Source organism: Phragmites australis, chromosome 10 (assembly GCF_958298935.1).
Source record: "Phragmites australis chromosome 10, lpPhrAust1.1, whole genome shotgun sequence".
Classification (NCBI taxonomy): domain Eukaryota; kingdom Viridiplantae; phylum Streptophyta; class Magnoliopsida; order Poales; family Poaceae; genus Phragmites; species Phragmites australis.
In genome coordinates, this window is record NC_084930.1 from 28,099,991 (window position 1) to 28,118,518 (window position 18,528).

Genomic DNA, 18,528 nt, shown 5'->3' on the forward strand with positions numbered 1-18,528 from the left:
TCTTTGTTAATATACAGGAGAATAGGTATATATATAATTATTTTTCTAATATAACTTTTGTATATGATGATTTGAAAAACATTGCACATTCATTCGGCGAAAAATGCTAGTTATGCAAATAGTTGTCCAAAGGGTATCACGGAGTGGTTTATTCTATCCTTAATTTTGGTTTGATGTCATTTCATCGATATTTTTTATTTAGTTGATGTAAAAGTGTGTGAGTTAATTTTTAGTGAAGTAACGTTGGGAGGATACAAAATCTAATTTATCGAACAATAATAGTTGTGAAGCACAACTATTATATAATCCGGTATGGAGGTTACATATGCTAATAAATATTATATTGGACATGGGTTTATCGTGGCTGCGCGAATAGACCATAACAAAAAAAGATGACGACAACCAACATTAGCATGTATGGTACGTGTAAAGACTAACCTACTAGTGTTCCACTGCTAAAACTAAAATGCCTTAGGAAATGAAAATAGATCGGATTACAATATATTCTCTATTAAGTGCACCTAGGATATTTTTCCTTTCGCATAGCATCGGAACCCTCTGCCTTAACACGATGGGTCCTCTCTCATTTCCTTTCCCCCACTGCTTCGCGTGCATTGGCCGCAATGTGCTCCTTCGTTGTCTTCCTCACGCGCTCCTCCTCCTGACGCTTGAGTTGTAGTTCATCCCGTTGTTGCTCGTACTCCCGATATTTGTAAGCTTGCCTCCTCCACCGTATACTCATGTCGACCCCCCGCTTCTAGCATATCGAACGGTTGCCAAGCAAACATTGATGGAGAGTTGTGTTAGGGACATGTAAAGCTCCAGCTGCAGATGTCTCTGGCGGTATATCCCCGGCAAAGCTGGTACCATGAGCGGTGGCTACCGCTGCTGGATCATCAGGAATTTCTGTGCCATTTTTTACCACGACGTTTGGATCTACCACCATTGGGTCAGTAGGTGGGATATCGGCTCCTCTGGCCATGAACACAAATCGATCTGTTTAACTGCTCTGGCTGGCAGCGGAGTCGTCATCGCCACCCTCGTCGGTGTTGGTGTCCATACACTCGAGAACATTAGGCTCCTTGGGATCCCACTCGAGATGTCCAACCTCGCGGTATGCATCCGATGGCCTGGACTCGATAATACTAGTGCAGATCAGTTCACCTTGATGGTCCTAGCAAAAGATCATAGTTCCAAATGTGATCTTCGATCTGGCTAGGGGCAATTCGAGGGTGATCACTGTTGACCTGAAGTGATCCTAGAAGCAGGCGTTGGAGAATCCAGTGTTGATGTGCACTTGGGACATAGTCGATCCTGAAAAGCAGAATGCCCCTACCTAGTGCACCAATTGTCGAGGATTTATTTCTGACAATGTGTCCAAAAATAATAGGGTTACCTTCATAGATCAAAGATCGAACATGAAGCAAGGCGCAAGCGATGTATACAGGTTCGGGCCTCCGGTAGAAGTAATACCCTACATCCAGTGTGGATGATTATGTGTATATATTCACTCGAGTACAGGTAATGGGGCTAACCTATTATAAAGAGTATATAGGATCTAGTCTAACCTAAGGGTAAAGTCGTCGAGTTTCTCCTGAGCTAAGCTCTTGATGTATGCCTCTAGTAGCCGAGAGAAAAAGATAGTCCCCTTGGGGGTTTGGGTCCTCGCCTTATATAGGGGTGATGTGCCGCCTCCTATCCACCCATAATCAATAAAGAATCATTTTCCCTGTTGTATAAGTAGATAGATCTGTCATGGATACTAGTCTTCTCGAGTTTGGTAAGCAATCGAGGCCTTCCTAGTATACACCTTTTGGATTTCGGGCGTATCAAGTATCACAGATTCGGTTTCATAATATCCAGAGTTGTTAAGTATGTACACGGCATACTCCGTTCGTATATGGTATACTTTTTATGAGTATATACCCCATAGTTAGATATTCGACACTATCGTAGCTAAACCGCGTCGCTGCCTCCGAGGCTCCCGCTAACGCATCCACCTCCACCAGTCGGCACAGCGGAAGTAGGCCAGCAGCACGCAACCTGCAAATGTAATATAGTTAGAGACGAATACCGATAAAAATCGGTATGAAATGTTAAATTTAAAATGGACAAACCTCGGGATCCAGTGCTCGTCAATCCTTATGAGCTCATCCGGCACACAAGGTTATAGTTCCGGGAGCTCCTCAGCCTGCATCGTGGTGTGGTACGAATGCTATCTAATGTCGAGCTCAAGGTAAAGCGGCTTCAAGTGCGCCCTGCAAGTTCACAAGTTATTTACATTTGTATATGCAAAATAAACACAAAGTAAGATTTATAGGAACTAAACAAGTAAACGTCCAACATATAACATGATATAATAGATTGTTCAAATCATACATAAATATGTGAATAAATCACAACCTAACACGTTACAAACTTTGCACATAGTGACAGTCTCAGTACTAAAATAGTAAAATACAATATTGTGCACATGAATATCCATCACACCACAAATTACAACATTAATCAATCTCAATGAGCTGACAGAGCCGACGACCGACAACCCTAAGGATGTCTCCTATCAACACCAAACCCGGAAGGACCTTCTTCCGCGGGGTTCACACTTGTGACACCAACGATACATTTCTTATAAGTGTGTCCTATTCCATTGCACTTGCTGCACAATTTTACATGACGCCTAGCTTCTGATTCATCTATGTCATTACAAAGCCTCGTAGTTCTGGGTCGTCCCTTCTTCTACTTTATCTTGTCGAGATCAGGGATGAATATACAATCAGGTCTAGGTTCCTTCGTGAAAGAAACATAAATCCTGAAACTGTAGACCTCATCGTTCCAGGTGTCGAACAGAGCTTTCTTCTTGAAGTACTCATCGAAAATGATGCACTCATTGATAACTCTCTCACGCTTGCTCCCTCTCCTTCCTTTATCCCTGCATAGAATTTTATATTTGTGATGTGCAGTTCCCACGATCTTCACCTGATGCATCTTTATCTTTTCCGTCTTGTCTTCCATGTACTTAGTCATCTTTGTCCCATAAATCAGATGAGCATCATTCAGCGATGTGTGCGCTACTGTATAGCGGTCCCTAAAATACTTGCAGATCCCTTGAAGTAGGAACTCTACAATCCCACCAGCAGCAACCCCTCATACCTTTCATTACTCAATTGTAAACCTCTGCTAAATTTGTAGTCATAATGTCGCACCTAACCTTGTTTGTGTCATATAGAAGTGCTCACTTCTGCTTTCGGCTCATTCTCAATCCACTCGCTAAATAACCTAGTAGATGAACAGGTCCTCCGTGTGATGTCAGCTTCATTGTCCATTGGCATGGACTCAAGATGTACTGGTTTGTCCTCTTGTCCGCTAACGGGCCTCCCTGCATGCTCATGTGTTTGCTTCTTCGTCAACTCATCTGGTCTTCCAAAGAGCATCAAACTTTCGCTACTGTTTCTGACATCACAGCCTCTTAAACATGTTCATGAGGTTCTTATTCTTAAATCGGCGGAAGAAGTTTGCACCCAAATACCTCATGCACCACCTACTCTGTAGATCTGGCTACACAGGTTCAATTAAGCAACCGTCTGTTCCATTTTGCAGATCCTTAATTGCCGCAAGCATCCCAGCATGTCGGTTATGTATAAGGCACACTTTCGATCGAGCACCAACAATTATCATCCTCACACAGTACAGGAACCAATACCAACTCCTGGTGTTCTCACTCTCTACAAATGCAAATGCCAACTCTCTACAAATGCAAATGCCAACGGTAGAACTTGGTTGTTCCCATCAATCCTAATAGCGGTCAGGATCTGTTTCGTGTACTTGCCAGTAAGAAAAGTGTCGTCGATGCACAAGATAGCCCGATAATGCTTGAAAGCTTCGATACATGCTCCTAATGAGAAGAAATATCGCTTCATGGCATACTTGCCAGGTTTTGACAACAATGAGTACTTATCAATGTCATAATACGTCCCTAGGTTCCTTTGAGCAATGGTCTGCAGTAAATGTGGTAGATTGTCATATGACGTTTCGTAGTTCCTGAACCTCATCTCAATTGTCATCCTCTTCACCCTCCATGACTTGTTGTAGCTAATAGTGTACTTGTATCCCTTCTCAATTTGCTTGATTATGGACCCTGATTCATAGTTCAGATTGTTCATAATCTGGGTGTATATCACATTGGTGACAAAAGCTGAGATTATGTTCTTGTGGCTGGGCTCAAGTTCGTCTATTATGCAAGTGTGATCGATCATAATTGACACCTCCCAATAGTCAACCCACTTCACCTTGAAGCCGTGCACCCATCATGGGCAACCTGCCTTCACGCACTTGACATCATATTCCTTTTTGCTTGACTTCACAACATAAAATTATTGTCGAAGCGATATCGCCCATTAAGTCACTGTATTCTTCATGGCCTGACTGGTAGGATACCTGGCACTCTGGGTCACCTCATTCTGCGTATACTCCCAGGCCACCTGATTCCCTCATTCACCACAAAAATGTTGAAGATGGGATTATTCCAGTCCGCGGGAATAGGAGCATCGTTGTCATCACCCGAGATGTCATACTTAGGGGATTCATCAACCTAAAGATCATCCCTCTCCATCTATTTAATCAGAGAATGGATTCGTTCTCCCTCGTCTGCCTCACCGGTCAGTTCAATCGAATACTTTGATGAATGTGCACCATCCAGATCGACTTCATCCTCATACTCTTCCTTATCACCTTCCTCCTCCGCGTATCCCCCACCCTGCATCTCCCCCACTGCATCCTTATTCTTCCATTGCACAAGTAATATAGGAGGCCAACCTCTATGCACAACATCCTACATGTATCTCTTTCACAATGAATCTTTCCAGAGCGAGTGCACCTACTAGTACACACCATCTCTCATTCGGTTGCTCACAAATGCTAATGATCATCTCTTAAACCTCGCGGTCTATTTTGAAACCCCGTATCAACCAAGCGTATAAGTGTCCAATGTTTTTATGCATAGGTCTCGAGATACCCTTATCCATTGAGTGAAATACGGACAATACTACCCATTCCCGACCATATAATATTTACTATCCCTATAAAAATCATAAACTGCCACATATCCGACATACCTAGTAACCATCGATAAAAACACTAACATTATTATTATTGTGATAGAACATAAATAATTATGTAAAACTATATTTACAATAAAAAATTGATTACAAATATAGCCAAACATGTAATTTATACTGCAACAAAATATTCTCGGGTCGCTATATCAAACACCTCTAAATCATACATCTATAAATACAGTTATAACTACACTAATCATACATCTATTATCTAACATATATTTAAATACTACATCTAATTGCTAAAAATGCATATAAAAAGATCTAATCGCTAAACTATATCTAACTCTAATTCTAAAACTAGATCTACATTCTAACCTATGTCTTTCCTCTGACAACGCTTCCCCTCCCCTCCCCTCCCCTCCTCTCCTCTCCTCTCGACTGTGTTGGTATGAAATGAGTGACTAATATCGGCAGGGCTGGCGCGACCTGATTAAATACCCAAAAGATCTTACCCATTCAATGGGTGAGACCTTTTGCATGAGTTCGCTCGGTGCCATAGCCATAGAGGTTTCGCTCATTCAGCTAGCAAGATCAAGTTCTTGCCCACTGAACAGTTGAGCCTTGTGGCTTACAAGCTCTCGCCATTCAACGGACGATGGTAACCTATCTATACAATTTTTTTAAAATGGGCATATATTCTAAAAAATATTAAACATAAAAATATATATAAAAAATCCCTCGCCTTCGGCTTAGCTCCTCCATTGGCAAGGTCACTCATCCCGGCTAGGCAGCGGGTACATACGCATGCATATTTAATAGTTCTGCATGTTTTTCTCACACGTGAAAGTGCTTTAAAAGATGTCAACAGGTGCACTACGGGTCTAGAGTCTTTTAATCTCTCTCTAGCATAGCATGTCTGTATGTGCACGCGAGTGTGCGTCGGTTGTGTGTCTTCGATATACTCTTAAGAAAAACTGACCAGTGCCCTCTTAGAAAAACTGATCAGTGTCCGGACTTCTCCCGCTCAATCCCTAATCCTTCGCGTTGTTGCATGTAGATTCTGGTTCTCAAGCAAAAAGCTGGAAAATGAAAGAAATCACCGTATCTGACGGTGGGTTTCGCTGCTTCTGTCAAGAATCAGTCTCAGAAATCTCCTTCGGTGAAAAGGTTCAGGAATCAAGAACCCAACCTCCAAGTTCCAACATGTGTCAATCCTCTCTTTCATTGCAGGTGGCAAGACAAGATCAGCCGTATCATCCGTGGATGCCTCTCTCTCTCTCTCTCTCTCTCTCTCTCTCTGCGGGTGCTACTTTCTTGCGGGTCATCGATCCACTTGTTGCTTCCTGTGCGGGTCCTTTTCCCTCGTTCGTACCCTCTGTCCGCCGCGATTTGCAAGCGGCAAACGTTTTGGTCAAATCAACTGCAGATGCGTCTCCGAGACAGTTGTACTGATCGTTGGTCAAATCTGCTGCAGGCGTGTCTTGGTGCTGGCTGATTGGAGCAGTAACTGGACTCCACATTTCCAGCCCTCTGGTGTTCATATATTGAATTTGACAACAGTTATCTTATTGTCCCAATGAAAATGAGTTGTGATTTTAGTAAGTTCACTTATTTCAGTCAACTAATCTTGTCAGTGTTTTTCCATTGTACTTTTTGAAATCCAAATCTACTTCCATCTGATTTTTAATTTGGTGTTCGTTATGTGTTGACAGTTAACATTGTTCTTATTTGCAGGATTTTGGAGTAAGATATGAGGATTCATCTCTAAACATGATCCTATATGGTAGACTGGTTGCAGCTTGCCATTCTGATAGTCATTCATCTCCGAAAAGGTAAGCTTTCTTATGGAAAATACATTTAATTAACAATGCTGCTCTACTATTATGTGAATAGTTGCAACTTGCAAGTCCTTTAATTTTTCATTGGCAACTCGTAGCTAGCTGCTGTTTGTGTCAGCATTGGAAACCACATGCATATTTACATTGGAGTCCAGACAGCTAGCACAACTGGCTTCGTGAAAGTGCTGCCATTTAACTTGTGCAGTCGTGCTTGAGACAATAAACAACATGATCCTGATCTATCTGCGATTATGTCTTAACTGAATTATTTTTGCAATTCAAAATTAAATGACACGGTGCCAGAACTAACCACTTAACTTTTGCAATGTTTGTGGTTTCCGCATTAATTTGTAATAGCTGAGATGGTTCCGAAAAAAAAATGTAGAATCTGTTTCCCGAATCTCTGTTAGAACTTGTCCAACCTAGTCCTCCTGACAATTAACAAGGCGTAGCTAGATGGCGGCATAATTTACTCTAGGAGGAAATCTCTCTTTGAAGGAAGCCCTTGCAAGATTTGCAACCCTTATATCAGTAATTTGAATATTGGTGTCGCACAGTATCTCCAATAGGCTCAATTTATCTGTTGAAGTGTACCATATCTATCTTTTAACGTTTGACGACCTTGGCTTTCTGAATCTTTGTTCTCAGTTACTCTGATTGACTAAAACACTATATTCACAAGAATTGACCATGTTATAGAGGTTCAGATTTTAAGTTATTAAAACATGATATGTAATTGTCTTGCTTTCAATGGGTCTCATCATGCCTCTCTGTAAATAATTAAATATGATTGTTATTGAGTAAATTACTAGAAAAGCAAGCATCGAACCAGAGTAAAATGGAAATCTTTATAGTCATAACTCATATGAGTCTAATGTAAATAGTTTAGTTACAACTAGCAGAGGTAACACCGGAGACTTACTTAATAGAAGAACCCATAGTAAGAAGACAATTGTGCCTATCTTAGCAAATCTGCTCCGGAGACTCATGCTGTTATCGATTACCGCAGCATAATCTGATATTTTCCTTTCAACAAGATTTCGAACAATGCTTCCAGCACTTGCTTTTTCAAATGTAAATGCTTCCAACGCATTCCTCTTCATCTTTTTTGTAGAGATATTATTTATTCATTCCCTTAAAAATATACATACCACTCAATCTCGGCCTTGTACAATGAGTAGAGGACCCTTGTCACCATAATGATCCGTACTTTCTACAATTTCAGGCCGATCTTTTGCCATTGTGCGCTATGGAAGTTCTCCGTATTTGCACCTCTAATAAAGGCTAATTTCTCCTAAAAAATAGAGTAGACGGAGTATCTGTTAATTTGGCGGCAGCAAACCTATCCCAGTCACGTCCTACTTTAGTTACAGGCATAGCTTCTACTAATAGGAGCCTTACATGCTTTCACCATACCTAATGTAATCTGACAAACTGAATTATATGCATGGCAAGTGTTGATTACTAGTATAAAATACTCAACTTCACCGTGCAGAAATAAGTTTTCATAATCAATCCATCATGTTCTTTGATTTTACAATCAATTATTTTTTATGTGTATGTGCGCATTTGGCATAAAACATAGCCTCAGACTTTAAACATTGTCCAATCCATACACAACGAAAAAAGTCTCCTTAGCTAGGCAATTTGTTGAACCATTCCTTTCAGTATACAGCCAGACTCTATTGGTAGAGCTGAAAAGAACGATCTTTTTTTCTGAACTATGGAAAAGAATTACCATCACCATCAATCTGAAAGTGCGTCTTCAGATACAAAAAGAAAAAAGAAAAAGAAAAGAAGAGACATTACCAAACTTCACCCTAACTACCTGCCCTGCTGCAGCTTGCTCACTGGTGACATTACCAGTAAGATTTAGACAAGATGATTTCCAGCTCATTGTGCAGCAGCAAAACACGCGTTTCACAAAACGAAAAGGCCTGTAGCCCTAGGTTTCACAAATGCATGTGGTTGTAGCTCCTCCTAAACTGGGCATGCACACCACCTATCTGGTGAAGCATTCTTGCGACCAAATAATTGTCCAAGCAGGTCACCCCTCAGCTTTCATCATCGTCCAACCTGCGCCGCAGGAGGGGAAGACGAAGATCCCCCACACCTTTCCCGATTTGATGGCTGTTATTTTCTAAGGAGATCTCTTCCTACCTCACTCTCTTTCTCTTTCTCTGCCGCTGTGATCAAACCAAACCCCATGCACTGATGCTGGCATCTTTGCTGTTTGGTGAGGAATCAATCAGTCAAACATGGAGGGAGTCAGGTGAGAAAGAATCAGTACTGATGCCCCCAATAATTCCCCCTTTTCCATGTGCCTTCCCCTCTGTAAAGATGGGGGAGAAGAGGAACAAACCTAGCAGGATCTGCGTAGTGGTGAGCACAATTGTAGTCACTGGACAGTTGTAGGTGTTGATGTCCACTGCAATGGCAGGTCCCCCTGGTGTCATCCCAGTCCAGTCCCTTGCATTGGTGTGTGGATCACCTCCCAACCTTTCGTTCTTTGGATATGGCAACAATGGAACTTTGGAAATTACCATAGATATCCAAGTCCTCCTGCCTTGTTGATTCTGCTGCACCATAGACATGCTTATGTTGTTACCTTATGGTTACCAAGTGAACATTGTGCTGGCATACCGGTAATCGGCTCGTGCCGATCTCAGAGTACATCGCATGCAGATCCAATTACGCCATGCGTTCATCCGAAACCGTACTCGAGAAAATTCTCGCGTTAATCATGAGTGGGGTTACACCAAGGTTCAGTCAATAATTGTAGGGTTCTCATGACCATATCGCAAAGGTATCAGTACCACACCTGTGTAGCTGCAGTGAGCCCTAGAAAGGATACAATGGCGCTTTCTGTTTGCCACCATGATCCGTTTGTGGCAGAGTTGGGGCCGGACCCATGCTGCTAGATGCCACCATCTGGGATAACGTTTCTCTAAGAATTGCAACTGGGGTGTGGTATTGTTGTGTTCTGCATGCTTATAGTTGTCATTCAGCTTTCCATTTACACCTGGAAGCATCTCAAGAAAACAATTTGCCCAACTATTCCTGAACAATGCAGGCATGCGTGTCATAAAAGGCAATGCGTGTGTATCGCAAGTTGCCATGGCATCAGACTGTGATACAGTCTGATTAGCTCTTTGTAAGCTGTGTTTCATCTGCATCTTTGTCACTCTTCTTCAGGATGAGGTGTCACTCGTTCTGCCTGGGGGCTGGATCACAATATTCAGAAGATAATTTGGAGGAAACAAGAGACCCTCGCGTCGCTCCACAGGGGCGAACGCACCACACCGTCCGAGCCCGTAGCACCGCTCCCTGCTCGGCCGCCGCGGCGGTGGCCGATTCTCCCTGCGCCGTCCGTGCTTCCCTCCCATCCCTTCCCCTTCTTCCTCCTCCTAAGTTTTTTGGTTGTTCCTGACCGGATCTACCGGTGGCTCACGGGATCCGGGTGCGTCTCAGTCGGATCCATTGGCTCTGTGCCCAGATTTGGTGGTGGCGGGCTGCCCCCACCTGGCGGTGTTTCGACGTGCTATCCGTGCCACCATCACCCAGGTGGTGGACGCCGCGACGGTGTGCACGTGCTGGTGCAGCGTGGCGGGTTGGTGGTGCGTCACCAGGGCCTGCCCCGAGCCCAGCTCCTCAAGTTGCGATGCGACCAGCCCCAAGGCCGCGTGTGCGCCGTTCTGCCTTTTGTTGTGCTCGACGGGCGCGTCGTTTGCCATTCAAGCCTCCCGCTGTCGCACGGGCTGGTACGTGTCGGCGTTGGGGGCCACGGATGCCGTGGCCTTCTCCTTGAGCGCGCCCCGGCGGCTGCACCAGTACGTAGTTGATGCGCTCTTGCACCATGGCGGTCTTTGTCGGTGGTGTGCCGTGCTCTTGGATGGCCGCTTGCTACTGTTGTTGTGCTGGCCATCATGTGCTGGGCGCCACGTGTGTTTCTCATTGTTGGCGCTATTGGGCCTCGTGCTGCTGGGTGCCACGGGCGTTTAGCCTCCCTTGCCACTGTGGGCTGCCCATGTATCAGTCACCATCGTGGTGCTACTCGCTATGTGACCGGCTCTTGGCTTGTGTGTTGCTCCTCTCTTTCCTCAGTCTCCTCCTGTTCTGCAAATTGGGCCCGTTGGGAGCTTCGTGATGCTAGGATGGCCGTGGAACGGCACGGTTGCGAGGAAGCGGTGTCCGACGGTGGTGGCAGTGTGTCGTTCCCGGCTCCTAGCGTTTGCGCTGCTCCTCCCCTTGCCTGGCCTCCTCCTCTTCTGCAGGTTGGGCTCGTGGGGAGCTTTGTGTCGCTGGGCTGTCTAGGGGAAGGCACGATTGCGGGGTGGCAGCGATGTTGCTGCTTTGGTCTTTGGCCTTGTGCGGATGGGCCGTGCGCGAGGGGTGGGAGGTGGAAACCGCTGGTGAAAGCTTTGCTTGATCTTTGACCGGCATCGATGACGGCGACGCTCTCAGGCGTCATTCTCCTCCTTGGAGGTATTGTAATGGCGTCTCTCCGCTCCCCTCCATTGGAGTCTCTGGGTGGAATCCTGGTTCGGGCAACCGGACGGGTGACAGCGGTGACTCGACGTCATGTCCTCCTTAGAGGCGTCACTCTGGAGATCCAGTTTCTCACACCACGGTGGTCATCGACTTTGTGGCGGTGTGGTCAGGTTCGGCTTTAGCTCTGTCTACTCTTTGGACTGCCGGCTTCTTCTGTAGGTTCTACCCCTATGTCTTCGTTTCACGGCGGACCTTCACTGACTGGTTTTGGCGCTTCTCGACAGCGTATTGTCCCAATGTGCTCTCCTCCGAAGTGACGCGCTGCTGACTTGTGTGACAGAGAGGTGCGATGTGGGACATGGCTCCGCCGACCAGGTTGTGTTGTAGCGACGTGGGAGCGGGGCTCTGCCGCCTGAGTTGTGGTGGCATGGGAGCAAGGCTCCGCCGACCGAGTTGCGAGGAAGTCTGTCGCTTGTTTGGTTAGTGTGTGAGTTGAGTTGGGTTGGGCTTGTATATTTGTCTGGTTGTGCTTTCTGGTGTTGGCACATGTCTCGAGTTGAGGTCGTACTGTCATTTCGGGGTTGTCTGTTGGTTTCCTTTAAAACCACACAATTGTGAGGTTTTTGGGCTCAGATTCCCTTATAAACTGCGCAATTCTCTTCTTCTATAAACAAATCGACAGTACTTTTACCGTCCTTTCGAAAAAATAATCTTTAGAAGATCATCTGTTAAGCTTGGATCAGGCTTCGCATTGGCGGCATTGATGCGGTGCAAGTTTGATTGCACAGCGCATTGTTGCATCAATCATTAGGTATATAGTTCTATGTACTTCTGTAGAAGTTGAAAGTTCATAGTTTGAAGTTGCAAAAACTACATATTCAGAGCCAAGAAGCGACAAGTGGCGACCTTGGGCATGGAATAAACGCCATTCTATTCCATGCGCTCACCATCCCGTGCAGCTCTGTTTAAAACAAGAGGTGCACTGTTACCATAGGTACGTGTACACATGCTACTTTATATCAAGTGCCTTTCTATACGGCCGTCTTATACGATCAATATGCTTATGAGCTACTGTCGTCTTGTCCACAGGTCACAGGCAGGGCATGGAGTTAGTGATATACAATGCGCAATTTTTAGGAGGTAGGTGTAGAAATTGAACAGAGATGGTTTCCTACGGTTCTCTTGTTGGTGGTGGGGTTGAGAAAGTTTGGCCAGCCGTCAGAACAAGGAGATAGATGGCCGGATCAGTCTAGGCTGCACCCCGCCTTCACCTTCTTACTCTCCGTAAAAATGGTTGGCTTGAAAGGCCTTTTCACGGTTTTCTGAGTAAAAAAGCTTTCTACTGAATTTTATCTGAAAGGCCGGATGTGCATTTCATTTTGCATGCGCAGAGAGAAGATTCATGGTTGAATGCACCAGAATACATGAGAACTTCATGCACCACCTCCCATGCTGACTAAATGCAAGGTGAAAAACGCAGCAAACCTGTCACCATCTCGCCGTAGAAAGGGCAGCAAAAATAACAGTGGACAGTTAAAATCCAAAAACAACCGAATCATCCAATCAGTGGCCTCCCAATAGATTCTCCTTTGGATTTTAACTGTCCACTGTTAAAATCCAATCAGCAGAGGGCCATGTTGAGCAAGGGGAGAAGAAACGCAGCAGGAAAGTTGCGTGCGCTTCCAGCTTGCGAGAATTTGCATGCTCAGAGCTGCCAGGCCAGTACGCACGGTTCAGTTAAATGGGGAAAGCGCATGCCTGGCTCAGTCACAGATTGCGTTGGGCTGGCTGCCTTTCAACTTTCTCTCATGCGTTGCAGCCTTTTCAGTGACCAGAAATGTTTCTGTCGGCAAGTAGGAGTAGATATTAGCTACTCAATTTACAAATTGTGATGTGAATATGAATGATATTAGCTGTACTTCCACAAATGATTCTTGACGCTAAATGTAAAACTCCTTCGGTCAACTTACGGTACAGTCATGAACATATGAAACATATGCGTAGTCCTTTTGAAACTCAATCTCGGTTTCTATTTTCTTCTTAATACCAAATTGTCTAGGTACACATGTTTTTCCTCCCTTCACTTCTCTGATAGAGTGTACAAATTTGCATTGTGTTATGGAGGATCCAGAATTCTTTGGACGATCCCAGGCTCATAAAGGCGTGTGCGTTCATGCATCCCATGTCATGAACAGGCGACCTGCGCCATGCTGCCAATCATGCATTGCATGTCACGACTTCCACGCTCGATCTCTTTCCATGCTTAGGTTCATGGCAGGTTTGTCTCTCTCTCTCTCGCAAGTCGCAACCAGACAGCGGCCGGGCAGTGGAAGAGCTGGAACTAGGCCACTGCTCCCAGCGTACTGATCGTACTCCTGGCTTGGCTCTGGCTCATATCGGGTCTGGGGCTGTAGACCTGTAGTTTTCAGCTACTGTTTGCCCTAATTGCAGTGTAGAAAAGCTGTCGCGGCAAGGGTTAATGGTCGTTGCTGTGTGATTGAGCATCTACTGGTTAGTGGTTACTGAGGAACAAGAAGAAGAAACGACCAGATGTGATGGATAAATAGTTGGGCAAGCCGTGCTGGCTCGTGAACTGACTGGATGATTCGGTTATTTTTGTGGAAATTTTCTGAAAATGACAGTGACTGCGGATGAATTTGCTGGAAATCCATTTGTATATGCACTGCTTAACTGCTGCATTGTAAAGCTGAGAAATTCACATGGGTAAACACAATCCGGTGCAGTTCGTCAGCACAGGTATGGGCGAGAAGAGATGTGGAGGCGTGGAGGACGTCCATACCGAGAGGAAGGGACTGCGGGTGCCCTGCTGCTCCTGCAGAAAGAGGCAGGGAAAAGGCGACACAACGGCACTAGTTGGTGTCACGTGATCATCTTGGGGATTTTTCTCTCTTCGGCTGACGACGATCTGCTGGAACTGGCGGCAAAAATGCTTGGCGAGTAGCAGCGCAGTGGCATGGCGTATCCAGCTATGACCTACCGGTCATTTTGATCAACAAAAACAAAGGTCCAAAAGTTTATCGGATAGCACCACGAGAAAAAAAACCTCATGGTATCCATTACCTCAACAAAAACAAAGGTCCAAAAGTTTATGCGGATAGCACCACGAGAAAAAAAACTCATGGTATCCATTACCTAAACACGTCACTGATAAATAGTTATTAGTAACGGGTAAGAACCTATTACTCATAAGGTAATCGGTGACGGGTCACAACCATTACCCATTATCTATAAGCATTTTTCATAAGCGAGGTGACATATATAAGTGACGGGTAACTAAGTTAATTACCGTCACTTATGTCTATCATTCATGTGTTAGAAGGAATACATAAGTGATAGGTAACCAGATTATCCGTCACTTATGTGTATGTTATTCTATAGGAATATCCTGCTTACTAGCTGCATCCTAGAGCGTAACCAAAATTTGGCAGTCGTCTTCTCCCTGCAAGCAACAATAACACATCCAAATCTATATCGACAAACACACTTATATAAGAACTCGCTTCATCACATACTTGCAAATGTTACAAAGTTTCAATCAATTTATTACAGAATCACAAATATTAGAAAGTTCCGACCAACTCATATTATATAAAACCTTAAAACCTAATAATTATATAATGGAACTCGTCGTGTAGGCTGATGACTTCAGACACCAAGAACTCGACGATCTGTCGTCAAATATCTTGGAGTGCACCGTCGTCGAAAAAACAAGTTGAATATTCCTGCATAATTTAATATGTAACCAATGTCATGTTATCATAGAATTAAACTAATTTCTAAAATTAGTTACGAATAATCATGTATTGAACTTACATTAGGGGAATTGATATCCTTTACTCAGATCGTGAGGAGCACTTTTCACGCAACATAGAATTCGTAGGTGTTGTCTGGTGGTTATTGGTAGCACCACCGAAAAGAAAATGTACTGTTAGATCAAAAGGAAAATAGCAGCAACAAAATATTTAGTATTATGTTAGGTAGTATTTACCACGAACCCGATCTAGTGTGTCAGCCTGCAGCAGGCTTTCGCGTCATAGTCAGGTTGAGCTTGAATGTAATTATCAAAAGTCCTGCATAAATAGGGATCGATTAGGGAACATTTGAATGTTAGAAAAAGTTTAATATGTGAACTAAGATAGGCATAACTTACGTGTCGAGGAGTCCTTTTACAACGCTGTAATCACGCTATCTGAGTTTGCCTTTCGTTCCTCTTGGTCTTGGCGAGTCGAGGTAGAACACCAAGTCCCACTGGAGGTAAATGACTAGTAAGATCTAATGACCACCGGTATTGTGGGAGCCCATCAGGTACTTCATTTTGGAATATTATTGCATTGCCCTGGCCACACGTTCCACAACGTAGTCGGGGTGAAGTTGGATGACCGATATTGTAATGGCCTCAGAATAAAGAAATGTGATGGGATCCTTGTTCATTTTTGTTTCTTTCATCAAGTGTCTACAGATAAAAACATAATCAGATTCAAGACTTAGTGGTATTAATTAACGAATATCCAGTATCAAGGGACTTATAATGTGAAGATCCGTAATAATGATACAAGACCATCATGGTTAAAGAGGTCATATAAGTCATTGAAACCCACAATGAAATAGCTGTTGTCATTAGCTAATACGTGTCGTCGTTTGTATTGTACGACTATGGATTAAGCATGGCTGTCTCTAGCAGCCTGCATGTATTAATTATGCAGGTTGACACATGTTTTTCCTGCCCTTGCTAGGGCATCTACCGTCATCATGGGCTTCATAAATTTGAATTTCGTGTTGTCATGTGTCCACACTGCTTTAATGTCCATGGACTTCTTCGTCGGTACAATGGCCTTGGACCTCTCCAGCAGGTGCCTCTTAGATCCTTTCTTCTCGTCTTCCTTTTCCTTCTTCTTTGGGCTCTCTGAGGGAGACGGAATTGGATTTGGAAGCGAGGCTGCCGGATGCGAAGGACAAGGCAGTGAAACCATCTTCTCTGGAGGAGGAGAAGGCAGTGAAGCTGCCTTCTGTGGAAGTGAGAGGCGCGACTGTAGTGCACTTGAAGCTTGTCCAGACTGGGATGCACTGGAGACCATGATGTCACTCCTCTTCCACTAGATCTTTTGATGAAAAGCTTCACTCAGAGTTGTGACTTCATCATTTGGGGGAGCTCCAACACTTGATCGGTGACATTGCTATGTACCATGTCCATCGTAACCACGACATAGCCTGCACGTATCAGCACCGTTTATAAGATATGAACGTCTCGAAGCACCTGGTCCCTTGCAAACTTGATGTGATACCCATCAGACCTAATTACAAGGCTGCAAGACGTGGGCCCTTCTAACAGGTCAATCATATCTAGCTTAGTCACGACAATACCTACTTGTTACTCGACCCCTTGGAGGCGCAACTACTCTTCCCTATAGCTCTGGGGCTAGCTTCCTATGGCATGGAAATCCGTATTCCCTATGATGCAAGCTACCCCATGATGCTTGCGTAAACTTTCCAGGTGATGTCCCTTGTAATTGCATCCACGTCCACTGCAGACCTCTTCCTCTTCTTGTACATCCCGATATCTTTGGGAAAGCCGTATTTCCAGCCTTGGAAACTTGATACACCTCGCACTCAACTTGAGTGCTCCGAGTTTCCCAGCGCCGCTAAGAGAACATCATGTTCTCTGACTTCAGTGAAAAAACCTTGGTTACGCTCACCCCTTGCACGCAAATGTGACGATCAATATGACTGCGATCGTCACGGGAATTGGAACCATGGATTCTCATGGCCTTCTTTGGCTAACTTTTTATCCACTGTCCGCCATTTCTCCTTTTTCCCAACGTACCCAATTACGATGGTCATGTGGTTATACTTGTTTCTAGCCCGAAGCTGCTTCTTCTGCTCACTCTCCTTTTTGAACTGCTTTGAGTTCTTCATCTGCACAAAAGCATCCCAATTTTCCTCTTTCAAGTGTTTTTAGCTCTCGAAGGGCGTCACCCCTTTAGCCAAGTACCGATTCACAAGCTTGCTCTTAAAGCTTCGTTGAAGTTTCATGATCGCTTTCATTGCTGCATTGACCGCATCGATTATTTAACGCTCACTCATGTTTCCAGGGCATTATCGAACAAGTCCCTCTTTGCTTTGTCACTGAGGTCATCGAACTTAGTCATTATCGGCACCCTCTCCCGAGCAATGAGCCTTGCAACCCTTCATGATCTATTCAGGGCCTTTTCATCCGTAGGTAGCCCGTCAGCATCGATTCCCATGATAATAACCTTGTTCGTCGGCCACTGTGTTTGTGACCTTAGCTTTCGGGTTCATGCACCACTACAAGTTGTTTAGCTTGGAGACTGCGCTTCCAACATCTAGAGAGAAAACAAGGAGAGTTGACATAAACAAAAACTATTCCTCCATTCAACAAGCATAAAATACATTGACTCATATCAATACATCTTCGACGAGATTATTTTCTTCGTCACTTGCTTGACATCAGCTCTCCCACTCACACAGAATAGGGCTCGGGCTGTGATACTAACTTTTGCTATTGTCGGAGGAGGAGGACGGGTGCAGGTTTGGGCCTCCTATCCGTCCCATCTTGTGCCGGTGCGACCTCTAGTGTTAGCATCCAATATACTTTTGGTTTCTCAGGGGTGACAATCCTCTTCTTCCACATGGTTTCTTAGAGGAAAGAAAATGAATCAAAGTTAAGAACAAGGTAGATTGTATATATGCAAGACTGCTTGTATATAAACGCTTGAAGGTGGGCTTGCCAATTTAATTGTGGTGATTAAATCTACTAGTCAAACTACCACTAAGATGTCTATAAATGCATTTTCCACATATATTGCAAGCTTGATGATATAAATCAATAGAAGCTAATATATAAATCGAAAAGGAAACATCCGACATTTCAATACAGAAGACTCTTTGATTGTTGTACCCAAGCCAGGAAATATAAATGTGGCAAAGTGAGTCATCTAACTAGCTAATCGTGCACCAGTTTATCGATTTGAGCAAAATAAGAACTCATAGAGTAACTAAAAAATAGTCATCATCAAGCATCTACGAGTATGTAACCGTGCTATCCAGAACAAAAGGAGGGCAAAAACTCATAGAGTAACTCAAAATCATGCCTAGTACAT